Source organism: Spermophilus citellus (genome assembly GCF_964194105.1).
Source record: "Spermophilus citellus genome assembly, chromosome: 14".
In the NCBI taxonomy this organism is placed as follows: Eukaryota; Metazoa; Chordata; class Mammalia; order Rodentia; family Sciuridae; genus Spermophilus; species Spermophilus citellus.
In genome coordinates, this window is record NC_138194.1 from 68,267,697 (window position 1) to 68,286,894 (window position 19,198).

General features: G+C 34.2%; 1 protein-coding gene across 6 annotated transcripts in view; it reads left to right on the top strand.

The window, feature by feature from the left end:
* The window catches only part of VPS13B (vacuolar protein sorting 13 homolog B), a 753,213-nt gene that overhangs the window by 609,927 nt on the left and 124,088 nt on the right, over window positions 1–19,198 (top strand). The window lies entirely within an intron of this gene.

Consider the following 19,198-nt stretch of genomic DNA (forward strand, 5'->3'; position numbering starts at 1 on the left):
TCCTGATTTCCAGAATTGTGAGAGAATAAATTTCTGTTGTTTAAGTCACCTAGTGCGATAATTTGCTATGGAAGCCCTAGAAAACTAATATAGGAATCAACAAAGGAATGGTGAGAGAGAAAGGGATAGGCAACTACAGTGCTAGGGATGTGAAAAGTTTCAAGCATAGTAAAAAGTTCAGGAAGTTTGGGGTGCCCAGGAGCATCATGTCTGCAGAAGTAATATATTGTGGACCGGGGGTGGGGGGGAGCAAGCTGTGAATTTGACATCTTTGAGGTCACTGTTGACTTAGAGAGTATTAGTCACCAGGCACCATGATAGAGCCTTTCCCTTATAAGAGTCCATCTCCTTCTTGAATTCTGTGCTCAGGAACAGTGTCTTGAGCAGTTGTTTGACATTCTCAATAGATTCTTAAGCTCCACAAGAGTAGAGGCTCTATCCTTTATTTATCAATGTTTGTATGTTGTCTAGAAGACTGGAAATCAGGAGTTGCTTGGTATTTGTAAAACAGGCTGAAGGGTGGAGGGAAAAAGTTAGGAATTAGAAGAGATGTTATAAATTTTGTTTACATTTGATTCTAGGACATAGAGGGATTGGTTGGTAGGAGGGACTGTAAGTAGAGAGTTAAGTGAGAAGATTCATTCCTTAGAGATAGAAGAAATGAGAGGTAAGATGTGGTTTAGGGGAAAAAAAATCTTGGGTTGTCATGGCCTCTATGAGGGTTTAGGCTAAATCCATGTGGTATTGCATAGTGGCGAACAAAGCTTGACAAGTGATATAAGTACAAAACACAGACTTGTTACCCTAAGGTTTTAGGACTGAAAGAGGTAGTTTTTTACTTGTTTTTATTTGTTTGCCCCCATTTACTGTCAGATATTATGCTAATAGCTTTACATAATTATCTCACTTAATTCTCATGATACAAAAACGTATACTTTACACACACTGTTATTCTTGTTTGACAGATAAGGAAGCTAAGACTCAGGTTGAAGAGCTTTCCTAAGAAATTTTTTCTCTCACAATTCTGGAAATCAGGAATATGAAATTAGGGTGAAGCAGGACCATCATCATGGGTAAATAGCAAAGCCAGTGTTCCATCTTGGGCATTCTGATTACTGAATCTACCTTTTAACTACAGGGATAGGTTGATGAACAATTCTGTCTTATTGAATTTGAGGTGCTTCAGGGCATCATTTTAAAGATGTCTTTCCTGAAACACACCTTCACATATGATCAATGGTTCTCAAATCTTGCCAGTCCTTAGTATTGTCCCAAAGCAGCAGCTTCCCCCTTCCCCAATCACAAAAGTTTTTTGAAATTCCCCATTTTCCCCCCACCCAAATTCTGTATTCTACTCTACAATGTATTTTATTAATTTTTATAATTATAAAATAATATTCTGATTTCTAGTTTATTTCCTGTACTCTTAGTTATTGGTGATGTCCTTGCATTTTTAAAAATTGATCTAAACCAAAAGCATATGTTGGACAGTTTTCTGTATCTTGGTATCACACTATTTTGAAAGAGCAGACTTAATAAATAAATACAAAACTGTAGATGGCAACCATTTTTTTTCACTGCTTGATTAGCTACATGGTGGCTAGTCACTGGGTTGAGATACTCGGAATGCTGCCAAAGCAATAAATCATACTTTGATTTTAGACTACTATTGAAAGGCATTCTGGTAAGTGTGTTTTCTTGTGAAAAACTATTCCAGTCCAATATCGTAAATTGGTCTGGAATAATTGCTTATCTTATGTACAATACACAATATAGCCTCTTTTAATTATTTAAGAAATATTCATCAAAGGTCATTTTTAAAGTGAAGAAAGATGAGTGATGTGGTTGTTCTACTGAGTCTCTCTCTCTCTCTCTCTCTCTATATATATATATATGTGTGTGTGTGTGTGTGTGTGTGTATAACTAAAATTCTCAGAGGACTTGTTATCACCACAACTCTCAGCACAGCTCAAACTTCATTTTATTGCAGCAATGTCAACCTTAAACTTTCCTTAAATATAAACAATGATTTCATTAATCTTATTTTTTTTACTCTTTATTGTGACAACTCTTTTTTCTTTCATGAATAAAAGTCATTTCAACTCTGAATTTCAAACACTGTATTAATATCAGTATCTTTTTATCTAAATCATGGTATATCTGAATAAAATAGCAAACTTTTAAAGTTCTTTTCTATTTCATTAATAAAGTATCTAAAAAGATACAAATTACTGAATTTTTTTCTCTTTTTTACAACTTTCGAGCACATTAAGGAAATTTTGAGATAAATGATGATGTAAACTACTTAGTGATTCTTGTAGTATATTTTAGTATACTCAGAATAAAAAAAGGTCTTGAAAAATCTTTACCACAATTCATCCTATTGTAGGTGTGACTCCTATACACACAGCTCTACATTCTTTCTAAGCATTTCCTTGAACTCTCTAAAATTTATATACTATGTTGAAAATCTTCACTAGGTACTTGCCATTCCACATAAAAATACCCTTATAAACTATCATATTAACATAATCAACATAGACCAATAAAATAAACAAAACATTAATGTTGGTATTATCATGTAGTTTTAAGTTACAGAACCTATCAAGCATTTATTCAGTATGTATTCTGAGTGTATTAAAATGTATCATTTAACATATCTACTAGTAATAGCATTTTTGTTTGTTTGTTTTAACTCATGAACTCTCTTTTTTCTTTTCTTTTTGAAGAAAAGAAATCCAATATTAATTGGGCCTTTTCTAAGGTTTATAAATATGGCTTCATCACAATGATTTCATTCTAATGTGATTCATAAAGTAGTCTTGAGGAAAATTTCAAATAAGTTTTAAAATTTTCCTTCTTTGATATGCATCTTTACTATACTATTCCTAATCTAGACTTCTATTATTCAATTGATTTAAGTTGAAAAAATTTTTGATAATTTTCCCTGAAAAGAATTTTAAGTTTCTATCATAAAGAATTTCAAATATATAGTAAATGAAAGTAGAAAGATTAGTATAATCTGTATATAATCTCTCACCCATCTTGGAAATTATCAATATCCAGTTGACCTTATTACATTTAATGCCCATATGTGCATGTGTGCATGCGTGCGAATGTGTGTGTGCATGTGTGTGTGTTTCACTGGGGATTGAACCCAGGGCCTCACACATGCTAGGCAAGTGCTCTACCACTGAGCTATGCCCACTGTCCTTTCTTTTTTATTTTTTGTTTTGCGACAGGGTCTCATTAAGTTGCCCAGGCTGGTCTTAAATATGGGATTCTCCTGCATCAAACTCTCATATAACTGGGAATACAGGCAGATGACTTCATATCTGGCTTCTTCACCAGTTTTTGTTACTGATGTTATTATTTTGTAAAGGAAGTTTCAGATATCATTTCACTTTTTTGTCAGAGCCTACAAAATTAACAATGATTCCTTATTTTTTAAAAAATATTTTTTAGTGTTGATGGACCTTTATTTTATTCATTTATTTATATGTGGTGCTGAGAATTGAACCCAGAGCCTCACACATGTGAGGCAAGCACCTGCCACTGAGCCACAACCCAGCCCCTAACAATGATTCTTTATTATCACATAAAATTTAGTGCAATTTAGTTCTACCTTCATCCCAAAACTGTATCATTAGAGGTAGTTGTTTGAGTCAGGATCCCACTGAGGTTCACGTGATATGTTTATCAAGACTCTTTTATGCTATAATGGTCTCCTCTCTACCCCCACCATGCTATTTATTTGCTGAAATAATTGGATCATTTGGCCTGGAAAATTTTCCTTATTTTGAATTGTGGGTTCATTGTCTCTTCATAATATTTTTAAACATGTTCCTCTATTTACCATATTTTCTGTAACATGATAGTTGTTATTATGTTTGAGTTGAATTTTTTAAAAGATACTTCTCAGGGATCGTTTTGCATTACAGTAGAAGACACATATGACTGCTTATGTCACTTTTAACAATGCTAAAATTGGTCAGGTGTTTTCCATCTGGCCCATCATTTTAGAGTCCCCACCAACCTTTTAACCAGTGGTTTTAGTACCCAGTGATGTATACCATGGTTTGTCAGGAATTTGCCCAAACCCCCAAAAATTAACTTCATTGTATTTTTCATTAAAAGAGGTAACCTGTGTTTATTGAGCAATTTCTGTATGTCAGAAATTATGATTGACAGTTTACCTAGTTTTTTTTTTGCCTTATTCTCCCCCAAATCGTATGCATTCCATACATTATTTGCAGTTTGGTAGGTAAGGAAACTACAATAAAGAAATTAATTTTCTCAGTGGTCCCAGTTATATAGGTTTGAGAAGTTGTTTTGTGAAAAGTTAACCTAGAAAACATTCATTGAGAAATGGATAAAGTAAAACTATAACCAGACTGAATGAGAATTCAACATGAATAGCATTTGTACTTTTTCTAGTAAAATAATGCTAATGTCATATAAGCTTAGTACTTCTACTGTCCCAAAGCAATTTCAGTGTTAAATGTCCCTTTAATGAGGCTTACAGTGTTCCATGATAGTTCATTTTTATGGAAAGTCATGATGTTCACCAAATATCATTTTTGTAAAATGAAAAACTTCATTATAAAACATTTTCTTCAAGTGTTTAGACATCATTTATTTTCATGGTTTGGAGTTTATCTTGTCCAGAACAGCAAGTTGATGTCTATATGACCTCCCAAAATCCTTTTCAGCCCTGAAGTTCTCACACTAATGAATTCAAACAGAAGAGGATTATTGGGCCAGAACTCAGAGTGTCTTCAGAGCCAGAATGTAGGAAAAGTTACAAAATACAGATGTCTGTCAGGGATGGGATCCAAAGAGAAAAGCATGCCAAAATTTAGAAACAGATATGTTGTTATACAAAAAAAAAAAAAAAAAAAAAAGTCTTGAATTTGACTTTTAGCCAAAATTTTTTTTTCTTTTAAATACTCAAACTATTAAGTGAGGTTCTAGTCCTGTGGTTGAGGATAAATAGTTGGGGGAGGGGGGGGGAAGTTTGTTACATTCAAGTGAATACAGACCAGCACTGAGTTCCTCAGACCTGTGCCAATTCTACCTTGTAGAGAATCTATAATCCTATATTCTTTTATCAGGAGTAAAATCATTCTGCTGCTCTTTAGTTTTCACATGTCAAGAATTATAAATAGAACTTAAACCTTTAAAATATTGTATAATTATTTAAGACATGACAAAATATTTATATTTGTAAAAGTAAACTATTTTTGTTTTCCTGGTGAGGGGGAAAGTCTCTAAAATTAATGCCATATTTAATTGTGCGCTAAACTTTTAAGAATTGGTTATATTAGGGAGAATTTTTTCCTTTTGGTTCTTTTTGCCTTTTTTTTTTTTTTGGTACCAGGGATTGAACTTGGTGGCGCTCTGTCACTGAGCCACATCCCCAGCCCTATTTTGTACTTTATTTAGAGACAGGGTCTCACTAAATTACTTAGTGCCTTGCTTTTTGCTGAGGCTGGCTTTGGACTCTTGATCCTCCTGTCTCAGCCTCCCAAACAGCTGGGGTTACAGGCATGCACCACCACACCCAGCTCTTTTTACTTTTTTAAGAGCAACTTATTCCAAGAGTATTTTCCCCCCTTTGGATGGCAGGACCAGGTGAAGGGAATGAAAGAGAGTAACAATCAAGGAAGTTCCTGATTATTCTGTGGAAATATAAGAATTAATCTGTGCATCCTCTGGTTGTTGACAGGGTTGTTGTCATCCTTATCCATATTATTTATCAATTTTTTATTTTACACTTTTATTGTTTTCATTTCCATGAATCTTACAAGAAAACTACCTGCAAAAAGTCTGTTTTATACCCCTAGACAGAAAACTAGGTGTGTGTAGCTTTTATTTTAACATATGATGTTATGAATTTAACTAAATTGTCTAAAACGCATTCCTAAAACTCATCTTTTCCACATTACATTCTTTTTACATGATGATCCATTTAATAGGACATAGGTCACCACCAAATAATGGTGGTCAGTACAGCCAGAAATTCTATCTGCAAATTCATGAAGAAATAGCTAGTCATTCCCGTCCAGGAAATTTGCCTCCTCTTAGATTTTCTAAGAGATGATTTTGCAATACTTAGAGAATTATCCATATGTATGAGAGCATTCTTTGTTCCCTTAGCTACCTGAAACCCGAAAACAAACTAAGAGGACAAGCTGTGGTTTGGTATGTTCAGTTGGTTTGTAAGCAGATATGTTTTCTATCACTGTATGGCTATTCTTTTGGTAGGTCAAGGAAGTTTAAGGTTAAAAGTAATTCACGTGCTCGCTTCGGCAGCACATATACTAAAATTGGAACGATACAGAGATTAGCATGGCCCCTGCGCAAGGATGATATGCAAATTCGTGAAGCGTTCCATATTTAAAAAATAAATAAATAAATAAAAGTAATTCACACTAAACTACTATAAGTCATTATTTCAGTCAAATGTAATGTGACAGACAATAGGAAAAGAATCATGACAATATCAAAGACATTCATGTCTTTATAATGCAATATATCCTTTGGCATTCCACTTTGGGGCTACAGTATTAAGGTGGTCAATGATAAATATGATTTTTTTAAAAAAACTGTACACTTTGCTCATATGTACTTTATCATATTTGAAAAAGTATTTTTCAGAATTTCATATGGCTTTATATGTTATGAACAAAATTTAATATACACAATAATAACAAATATTTTTTTATTTGGGGGTTTACATTGAAGTACATCTTATCCATTTTTTTTTAGTTGTAGATGGACACCATACCTTTATTTATTTTTATGAGGTGCTGAGGATCAAATGCAGTGCCTCACACATGCAAGGCAAGCGTTCTACCACTGAGCCACAACCCCAGTCCCCATCTTATCCATTTTTAAAGAGAGTACATAATGGTTTGCACCAATTACATTATCATTTTGGTCTTTTTGTTTTTGTGTATGGTTTTATTTTTTGCTGTGTTGAAGGTTGAACTCAGGGCTTTGTGTGCAACTGCTCTGGTGTTGAGCTACATCCCCAGCTCACATTGTCATCTTTTGTCAATTATTTTTATGGATGTTTTAAATTAACAACTCAATATATTCTGTATTCATTCATGATGAAATATTTCTAAGGTAGGAAAGGCCTTAAGTTGATCCCTAAAAAGATCAAATGCATCTTATATATGTGTGAATTTATGTTATTTTTACATATTCATTTCTTCACTTTTCATCCAGAAAGTTTTCCATAATATCCTCAATTTCTCATCTGACTAGGAATATTGCCCTCCCTTTGAACACTCATCACTGATTTACATTTACTTTGGGCTTCTTTTTTTATTAATTTTTTATTTATATATGACAGCAGAATGCACTACAATTCTTATTACACATATAGAGCACAATTTTTCAAAACTCTGGTTGTATATAAAGTATATTCACACCAATTTGTGTCTTCATACATGTACTTTGGATAATAATGTCCATCACATTCCATCATCATTTCTAACCCCATGCCCCCTTCTGTATCCTCCCACCTCTCGGCCCTATCTAGAGTCTGTCCATTCTTCCCATACTCCCCCTCCCTACCCCACTATGAGTCAGCCTCCTCAGAGAAAGCATTCGGTATTTGGTTTTTTGGGATTGACTAACTTCACTTAGCATTATCTTCTCTAACTCCATCCATTTACCTGCAAATGCCATGATTTCATTCTCTTTTAATGCTGAGTAAAATTCTATTGTGTATAAATGCCACATTTTTTTTATCCATTCATCTACTGAAGGGCATCTAGGTTGGTTCCACAATTTAACTATTGTGAATTGTGCTGCTATAAACATTGATGTTGCTGTGTCCCTATAGTATACTGTTTTTTAAGTCCTTTGGTATAGACTAAGGAGAGGGATAGCTGGGTCAAATGGTGGTTCCATTCCCAATTTTCTGAGAAATCTCCATACTGCTTTCCATATTGGCTGCACCAATTTGCAGTCCCACCAGCAGTGTATGGGTGTAACTTTTTCCCCACATCCTCGCCAACATTTATTGTTGGTATTTGTAATAGCTGCCATTCTGACTTTGGGCTTCTTCAAAACAGACTTTGTATGGTATTTACCTTTGATTTCTAGCACCTAACATTTACTTGGTAGGTGTTGATCATGACTAAGTGGAAGCATAAGATGAAATAAAATAAGGTTAGCTTAATGTATTAATACTGTCTCCTAAAACATCATGGTTAAAGTAAAACTACACTATTCTCCTCCTTACTGTATGTATCTTCTTTATAGTCTGGACTTATGTGCTGTTATCATTAGTTGTTTGGTGCCTCTGAAGCTTATTAAATGAGTAGAATAATGACAAAGAAAACTATGCAATATTTCTGATAAGAAGTTAAGACATAGCCTCTGAGAATTGTTCTCATTCTGCACAGGGTACAGTTGATGAGAGGCAGATAATTATGGAGATCCACAGACTGGAGCTCCATGTGTACAGATATGCCCAGATAATAAGATAGTGTTACTAAGTACTGTAAGCACCATGTATGTCTGTTATGGAAATTCAGAAGAACTTTTAATTTGGATGAATAAGAAAGGGTTGTGCTAGGCATGATGGCACACACCTATAATCCCAGCAGCTTGGGGGAGGATAGAGTTCAAACCCAGCCTCAGCAATGGCGAGGAACTAAGCTAATCAATAAGACTCTGTCTTTAAAAAAAAAAAATACAAAATAGGGATGGGGATGTAGCTCAGTGGTTGAGTACCCTTGAGTTCAATCCCAGTACCCTCGCCCCACAAAAAAGAAAGGGTTATTTGGGTGGTTTGTTTTTCTGAGAGGTAGTGTTGAGAGTAGGTTTGAAAGATAATATGAGATTTCAAGAAACACTGATGGAAACAAGCTGATGATGGCAAAGGCATATGTAGTATTAAAATAGAAGAGTCGTCTGGGGAAAGAGGGCCAGGTTTGGGACTTTATTCTATAGAAAATTGCACATAATTCCACTTCGATCATTCTAAGATTTATTTTCCTATGATACTTTCCCAGAATACCAGAGGCCAAACAAGGTTACTGTTTTTAAAACTACACTATTCTGCTCCTTACTCAGAAGTTGATTATACAGGCCCCCCTGTTTTTTCTTGCATACTTTTTCTTTCTCCTTCTTCCTGTTATATGTCTACTAATAATTTTTCTTCCCATTAGTACCTCCATCAGAGTTAAAATCTCATGAGTCTGTCTTGCATACTTACCAGCAGCTCAGTAGAAGATCTAGTAAAAAGAAAGAGTATTAATATGGACTTATGAGATTATGATCTCTGCCCCTGATAAATAGTTAAATCACATTGATTTAGACTATCAGACTAAAAAGACAGATTCATATGTATCAGAAAAGTATAGAATAAGTACATTTCTGGGAAAAGCATATTTTAAAAAATATAGATGCCCTTCAGTGGATGAATAGATTTTTTAAAAAGTGGCATATATACACAATGGAATTTTACTCAGCATTAAAAGAGAATAAAATCATGGCATTTTCAGGTAAATGGATGGCGTTGGAGAAGATAATGCTAAGTGAAGTCAGCCAATCCCAAAAAACCAAATGCCGAATGTTTTCTCTGATATAAGGAGGCTGACTCATAGTGGGGTAGGGAGGGGGAGCATGGGAGGAATAGATGAATTCTAGATAGGGAAGAGGGATAGGAGGGAAAAGGAGGGGGCAGGGGATTAGCAAGGACGGTGGAATGTGATGGACATCATTATCCAAAATACATGTATGAAGACTCGAATTAGGAGTCAACAATCTTAATATACAAACAGAGATATAAAGTTGTGGTATATATGTGTAATAAGAATTGTAATGCAAACAAAAAAAGTACATGTATAAAGTCATGAATTGGCATGAACATACTCTATATACAAAGATATGAAAAATTGTACTCTGTATGTGTAATAAGAATTTTAATGCATTCCGCTGTCATGTGTTTAAAAAATAAAGTCAATAAAACTAAAAAAAAAAAAAAATACCCTTAAAATCAGTGCTGGCAACTCCAGGTCCTTGACTATTTATTTACTACTACTTTATAAGTTCTATGAAGTCAAGAATTATGTGTGTCTGTCTTGCTGACCATTATATTCCTATGTTGTCTTTACCATGGGAATATTTAATAAATATTTTATAAGTAATTAAGTATGATCAATAGACTAAAACACATTCGTTTTTACGTAAAAATTTTTTTATTTATATATGACAGTAGAACACATTACACTTCTTATTACATAGAGAGAGCACAATTTTTCATATCTCTGGTTGTATACATAGTATATTCACACCTATTTTTGTCTTTGGATAGTAATGATCATCACATTCCACTATCATTAATTACCCTATGCCCCCTCTCTTAAAGCACATTCTTATACATTTATGTGTGTATGATATGTGATACACAAACAAATATCTATTCAATAAAGTATAATTGAAAAGTCTCTTTCACACATTTACAAGTTAACAAGTTATTTATAGATTTTTAAAGTATATCATGTACATTTAACTGCGTTTGATATACATGAGTAAAATACCTAAATAGTTGGGATGAGACCAATGCACAGTATGAATTTAGGGTTTACAGTCTCGTTAAAATAAACCCTGACATAGTAAAGTTGCCCTGTTCTGAGGCAGTTTTGAGTCAGAAAGTCTTGATATATTTTTATTATTTATCTTTAAAAAAAATATAATCTTGAAGGATGTCATATGACACACCTGCATTTACTTGAAACCTGGTAGCTTGATCAATTGATAAGATAACTGGGTCATATGTTAAGTTTTTTTAAAAACCAACCCAAACATGGATCCTAATAAAAGAATGTTACACATTTCCTTTTAAAGGCTGAGAAGTATTTCTCAGGGCTCTTAAATTACCATATTCTGATACCAAGGGAAAATAAAATCTGGAGTTAGAGGCTTGTTTGTACTTAGAGGGTTTTCCGGACAGGAAGGCAGTCTTGATGCAATGTAGTAAGCCACAATACCAGTGGGGCATTACAGGTGAAAAATCTGCAGCTGTACCCTTTACCACAATGTATTACAACTGTACACTGAAATATTTCCTGTACAGAAATAGAGTTTGGTTAACTTTGTTTCCCAAGAGCAGATCACATTAAAATGTTATAAAATCATGATTTCCTGCATTTGAATACTTGTGGTTTCTCAACTGGTTCCAATGTTATAAGGGTTTTTTGTTTTGTTTTGTTTTTGGTGTGACTTCTATTAGTTGAAGATGTATAGAAGCTTTTATTTTCCTAATTCAAAATCAACTAATTTGCAGATACATATAAAAAGAAATATAAGCAGAAACACTGGAGACTGCAAACATTTATATCTCATTTGATCTCAAACATTTGATCTCATTATTAAATGTTAAACTTTTACAATGAAGTAGAAACAAAAATTAGGTTCTATGATCAGAATGTTATTTTTGATTATTAACTACTGGAAATATCTTCACTCAGTTTCCAGACAGATACTCATTATATAGAATAAATGGAAACTATCTGTCTCCTGTTGTTAAATGTAATTAACTAATTTGAAAGTTTTAAAAGCTTTGTTTAATACATTTGTAACTAAAAACCCTATTATTGCATAAACTGTTTTTTTTAAGGTTATGGCCTATGTATTGCTCTTCACTTATCCCTATTTGTACATATTTTCCTCATCTCTTTCATTCATTAGAAATGTCTATTTCATGCTCAGATCTTACTTTCTATTTTTCAGCTATTCACTTACTCTCCTCCATCATCAATTAAAAACTCTTTCACCTATCTACTTCTCTAACATTGTTAGAACTCCATTAGGGAATATATTTGGTCTTACTACCACCTTGACATTATTAAAGTACAATATACATACTTTTACTTTGCTAGTAAAATAAAATGTAACTTTATGGTCAAAATAAGTGTTTCACAATTACTTTAAAAGGTTACCTACTAGAAGCTTTACATTACAAAAATTACACATACCCCAGCCCCTGGGGGATATGTCAAAAACAATTAGAGGAAATTAATTGATTTTAAAATTTCTTGAGGCAGTAGAAAACAGCTGGGGTAAACAATAGTCTAACCAGAAAGTTTAAAAGGAAAAGCTGGGTAATGAGATGTCCATAAGGGCTTTGAAAAGCTCTAATCCATTTCTGAAAAATTAGATGGATATGTTCATTCACAAGACTATGTAAATATTCAGGGCTCTGTGCATGCTCAAGAAAGCCCTGAAAATGGCCTACACTCTATCTTTAGTCTGTCCTTAAGACTGTTCAGGCAGGAAATGAAGTCTAAGGCAGAGTTGAATATATGCCCAAATATCTTCAAAGGGTCCTATAGCAAATAATTGGAGGCTTTTTAGTTTCAGGTCTTTAAGGAGGTCTCTGTCTAAACATTAAGTGACCACTAAGCTCATGAAGTGAAGACTTCACTGGCTATACAACCTATTTGTCAGTTTTGCATGACTATAACAAATACCTAAGGTGGAACACTTATGAAGAAAAGAGGTTTATTTAGTTCATCATTTTGTAGTTTCAAGGGCATGGCACTAGCGTTGGCTCAGTTCAGATTAAGGGCCTCTCATCTGCATCACATCATGGTGGATGGTAATGGAAGGAGCATGCATGGGAGCAGCAGATCCCATCTCAATATGGGAGAGACCAGGCTCAGGCATTTATAAAATTTGTCTTGAGAAAACTAACTAGTGTACCACAAGGGAGAATTTAATCCCTTTTGAGGGCATGCCCCTAGTAACCTAAGGATCTACCTCTAGGCCTAACCCCTCAAAGATGTACCAATTCCTACATTGCCACAGTGGAGACCAAGCTCCCATTATGTGACCCTTCACAGGGACAAACAACATCAATTTCATAGCAACAATAAATATCAGACCTTACAAAATTAGTTCATAAATATCAACAAACAACAACTAAACCAAATGGCAATGATGATAAACCCTGGGGAAGGATCAAAATCTGATTTTTATAATTTTCATTGTTTATAAACAAGTTATAAACAAGTTTATATTAAGCATAGTTAATATCATAAAATTTTACATAATTTAAAATATCAAATTTCCAACAAAAACAACTTATGAGTGATACAAAGAAACAAGGAAATGTGGCCCATGTAGAGAAATAAAACAAGCAATAGAAACTGTTCCTGAGGAAGCCCGGATGTTTGACTTTCTAAACAAACATTTTAAATCAGCTATGTTAAATGTGTTCAAAGAACTAAAGAAAGCTTTCTGTAGGGGGATATTGGAATGTGGTCTGACCAAATAGAGACTATCAGTATAGAGAAGTACAAGCTCAATATCCCTTATCCAAAATGTTTTGGATGTCAGACTTTTTAAAAAAATATTTACATACATGTAATGAGAAGTGTACAATATCTTTCATAATTTTGTGCACTGTGTTTGCTTCTGTTTTGACTACAACCCATCATGAAGTTACATGTGGAATTTTCCACAGTAGGTCTGCACTCAAAAAGTTTTATATTTTAGAGCGTTTTGGATTTTCAGGTTAAGTATGCCTAACCTATAATAATTTTAAAAAACAAGTAGAAATTCCAGAGTTGAAAAGCATAATAACCAAAATAGAAATTCACTTGGAAACTAAACAGGAGATTTGAGCAGACAAAAGAAAAAATCAGAAAATGGGTCACTTGAAATTATTCTGAAGAACAAAAAGAAAAAAGAATGAAGAGAAATGAACAGAGTATCAGAGACCTGTGGTATACCATTAAGTGTACCAATATATGTGTAACTGGAGTTCCAGAAGAAGAGAGAATGGGAGAATAAAGAATATTTGAACAAATATTGACTGAACACTTTCATCTAAATTTAATGAGACATAAAACTAAGAAACCCAGTGACCTCCAAATAGAATAAACACACCTAGACAAAGAAACTTGAAAGCAATAATAGAGAAGTAATTCATTACACATAAGGGAGAGCAATGAAATTTACAGCTGATTTCTCCTCAAAAACCATAGAGGCCAGAAGACAATGAGATGACACAAGTGCTGAAAGACAAATACTTTTAATGAGGAAAAAGCTTTCCAGTTTAAAGTAACTATGAATCACTTGAGATAAATATCAAAAATCGAAATGTAGTCTATATAATTTGCTTTCTAAGAATCCACTTTAAAGAAACCAAAACTGGAAATTATAAATAACACACCTGCATCTATTTTCTTTAATCTAGAGGTAATTGAAGAACAGTATTTACAGCCAAAGACGTGTAACTTACTAAATGTATAATTCTGAGCAGATTACCTAACTTGTCTGAGCCACAGTTAACCTACCTGAAAGTGGAAATAATATTTTCCTAAGATAATATATAAGAAAAATCTTTGTGAAGTGTAAAGGGCTGTTCAAAAGATAGTGTCTTCTCCTTTTCCAGCTGCCATGATTGTTGCTATTGTTGTTATTCCTAGAAGTGCAGACAGTGGTGGAAGCTGTGCTTTCCTCTGTTATAATCACCTATTGACTTGGCATTCTGCAAAATCTAGAAATATGTGAGGAATTATGAATGTACTAACTTCTCCTGCAGCCAAACTTCAATAACTTGAGTCCAGGAAGGAAAGCCTGCCTTCATATTCATAAACTCTACATGGGCAGCTAACTTGTGTGGTCATAAGACCAAGGAAGGGCGAATGAAGCAAACTGAAAGAATGAAGCAGTTGTTAGATCTCTCCTCTGTATCTATCGTCTCTTTATTATGGACATGTCAACAAGAAAGATACTTTCTCTGTATCATTTTCCTAGGTGGTTTAGTGGGATTGAATGGGAAGGAGATAATCGCCTCACTTCAGCAGCCCCTGCATAAAGAAATTAGAGCTGTTCATCCATGAGGACAGATTAACCCTGCTAATAGTCTTGGCAGTACTACTAAGTAATAAAAACAAATTAAGTGCCAAAATATCCTTTGTACCAAAAATATTTTCAAATGGCCATCACACATGCAAATCCTCCCAAATTAGCCATCAAATGGAAACAAATTGTGGAATAACATTTTAAATGCAAAAATAGATGTGCTCTTACCAACTGGCAGATATACAACCTAAAATATATTCATATGCAAAGACCACATATGCTTAGAGTACAGTTTATTATGTATGGCTGGCTAATTTTTTAGGCCCTGTCAAATAATGGATAGGAAAACAAAATGTAATAAAAAAAATATATAATCTTGACAGTCATTTGAAATGTACCATGTGTTACATGTGGAATGTTTTCCAGTGAAACCAATTTACTTGTTCCCACTTCCCATGACTCAGTACTAGATATTCAGGCTTTTTAAACTATTTTTTGGCAACCAAACTTTCTTGGAATAGTCATCTTTCCTTCAAGTTATTCAGTACAGGCATTAATAATAAATCCTCAGTTACAGATATGTAACTAAAGATCATTTCTATCATCTCTTTCAAACCTAAAAGCACATAATAAAGTTATTTTAAATAGATCACACAAAATAGAGCCCAGAATTTTCTTTGAGAAAAATTAATTGCTACCATATGAAGCTGTAAGCATAATATGACCACATTAGATTTTTAGTTTAATTATGTCACTACTAACCTAGAGATTAGCTGAGCAATGTCAACTTGTAACAGAAAGACAAAAGAAAATTAGGGCACTAAACATTTGTTAACAATGAATGTGACAGCAAAATAACTTGGGTGAATGAACAAGTAAATATATAAAAGATCTTTTTTAGAATAAAATAAGGTGACATTGTTATCTTTTCAGCAACCATCTTAATTCATTCATTATTATTATTTTTTGGGAGGGGTGGGAGCACTGCTGGGGAGTGAACCCAGGGCCTCCTCCATTCAGTGCAAGTGTTCTACCCCCAAACTACATCCTCAGTTCATATTGATTGATTTAAAAGGTATTTATTAAGCATATACTATATGCTAGACCTTGTACTATGAATTTGTTGGAGAAATAGTTCTTTAAGGTACTGGTCTGAGAACACATGGCATTGAAGCCAGGCTTAAAGAAGTAGCAGTAGGCTACTTCTGCCCCTCCACACCACTGCTCCTCCACCTCATAAATCAGAATGCAGTTCCAACACTTCCTACTTTCCTAGTCAGCACCCAAACTATAAAATGTGTCCCTTCTTATTTAGATACTTATTTGAATGCCTTTCTTTTCCAGTCTTACCAACCTCCCTCCTCTTCTACCTTCCATACCCTTCCATGGAGCCCTCTGGAACACCTACTCTAAGGTTATTGAGCTCCCTAAACCCCAGCCTCCTCTTCTTCAAGCATTTCTTCTGCTTTTAGTACCTTAAATAAAATTGTGTGTCTCCTGTGACCCTATTCACAGCAATATGAAGTGTGGGAGCTGTTTATTTTCTCACATCCCTTTTCTTTAACACATAAAGGTGTTTTCTCTGCTCACTGGTACCACTTTGCCTTGACTCTCTACCCTACTGTCAAATCCCTGTTTCTTTATGACTTGTCCTGCCTAATCATACCATCCTCACCCTTCTAGTTGTTGCCTTCCACTGACTTTTAGAACACTGGTTCTCATTCTTTAAAGTCCTTGACCCACAGCTTCCATCCTTCATCTCACTGCCAGCAGTATCCATGTTGTGACCCAGCACACACCCTGCCTTGCTCTCATCTCTCAATGATCTCCTCCATTCCTACTCACTCCCACATGCAAACCCTGAATCTTGTCATCATCTAGTGTTTTTCTGCATCATCCATCACAGTCTGTCATAGCCAACTGCCTGCTTACTCAACAATTTCCACTATAGTTGTTCTTTAAACTATATGTAAACCTATGTATCGTTCCCTGATTTCTCCCTATCCATTAACTTGCTGTCTTCATATCATCTTTTAATGAGCTTATATTCTTAACTCATCATATAAAACATTGTTCTGCAAATAAATACCCTAAACTCAATGCCTGTCCTTTCCATTGTGCCCCACTGACAAGAGGCAAAGGCTGGATGATCCCATCCTCTAGCTGTGTATCAGCACAGTTAACTCCGTCTGACTATTCTCCAGAATAGCCAACTTCTTACTCAGTGTTTCCCTTAGAAAGGCTGATTGGTGCCTCCAACTCAGCTTGTCCAAAGATGAACTCATCTTTACCCCACATATACCACAAACCTACTCCCTAGAGAAACAAATCAGACTTTTACTCATTTCAGAAATGATATCAGTGTCCACATCATTGCTCATGCCTGCAATTTGGGAGGCATCCTTGATAATTCCCTCTCACTTCTCATATCTGATCAATCAACTAGACTTACTAATTTTATATCCCAAGAATCTTCAGTGCCACCAGCCATACTCTAAGCTATTACCATTTCTAGCTCAGAGCTCCTAATTGGTCTTATTGCATCCATACTTAACCTTTTAAAATCCATTCTCTACAATATTCTGAAACTTTGAAAAATGTAAATTTAACTATATCACCTCTTTATTTAAAACCTTTAAAGGCATACAATAGACCTAAAGATTTAAAGTCCTCCTTAATTATACTTTTTAAAATGTAAGTTTTATTACCCTCATTTTACAAATAAGAGAAGTGTGGCTTAGGTCATTAAATAGGTTGCCCAAAGTCATAGAGCAGTGATTTAAGTGGCAGACCAGAATGTTATCTCTTGTAGAATACCAATGAGGTTTGTTGTTTTTTTAATTTTAGATGGAAAAATAAGGTAATGTGAATATTATCACCTATATTATTTAATTTTATAAATTTATGGCACTCTCTCATATATATATTTGAATGGATGATTGAATAAAATTACCTTTAAAATGCTTGTTATACTTGTTTTTAGCATTTGTTTTTAAATGCCAAAGATAGTATATATTCTTATGATGGGATAAAAAGGGTAACTGTGTGACTTGTAAATGTACTTTCAGGTATAAATTTGTTTTTAATAGGGATTTCATTTTGAGCAAATTTATTAATACCTTTTATTAACCAATGAAAATAGGGTGCAAAAAGGAAAATTCCTGACAAACACTAACATGTATTGGGATATATTTCTGTACTAGTTTTCTATTGTTTTCTGAAATTTCAGAGTTGTCCAACTGTAGTGTATAACCATAGGGTCAGCCTTATACAAGTTGTGAACTAAATAAAGTTTTTCTTTAGCTTTCCTGCACATTTTTGAGCCCCCACAGTTCCTCCTTCCCCCAACTTGTGTTGGTACTGTCCATGTTCATTGGCTTCCCATAACACTTTCCAGTGTGAACTTTCCTATGTCATAGACTAATTCCAACACCATCAGAAGTTAATAGTACTTTTTCCTTAAGGTCCTACTCTGCTTTACAGTATGACCGCAACTTTTCACTAGCTATTGTATATTAATTCTAATATAGAACTTCTGGAGTCAATGCCAGGGTCAAACTCTTTTTTCCTCTGTAATCTGTCCACAAAAAGATTATGTTGAACATTCCATTCCATTATCAGTATTACAGAAAAATCATTAGTTATTAGTTACTTTTTCTAAACTCATTTACTTCTTCTACTGAGATTCTTTTTTTAAAATATTTTTTTAGTTGTTGATAGACCTTTATTTTATTTAAGTATTTATATGTGGTGCTGAGAATTGAACCCAGTGCCTCACACATGCCAGGCAAGTGCGCTACCGCTGAGCCACAGCCACAGCCCCACCACTGAGATTCTTATATTGCCAATTAGAGGTTCATACCTCACTTCCCACATCTCTTCCATCCTTGGTTAGAAGTCTCTTAAAACAAAGAGCAGGATCACTAGAAATCTAAAGAAAAGTTAAGCAATGAAATTTTTTACATTATAATTATAGTATGCGTAGAAGGCTAGTTTGACAGGCATGCAGCAGAAAAATCATATGGAACCTACAGTTATAATATTTCCAAACATTTGAGTTTGAGGTTTGTTTTTTTCAGACAACCTATTGTTAGGAAACAATAAGCAAGACTCTTATGACTCACCTGATTTTATTTTTATTTATTTATTTATTTTTATTGGTTGTTCACAACATTACAAAGCTCTTGACATAACCCACTTCATACATTGGACTGAAGTGGGTTATGAACCCCCAATTTTACCCCAAATGCAGCTTGCAGAGTCACATCGGTTACACTTCCACATTTTTACATAATGTCCTATTGGTAATTGTTGTATTCTGCTACCTTTCCTATCCCCTACTATCCCCCCTCCCCTCCCC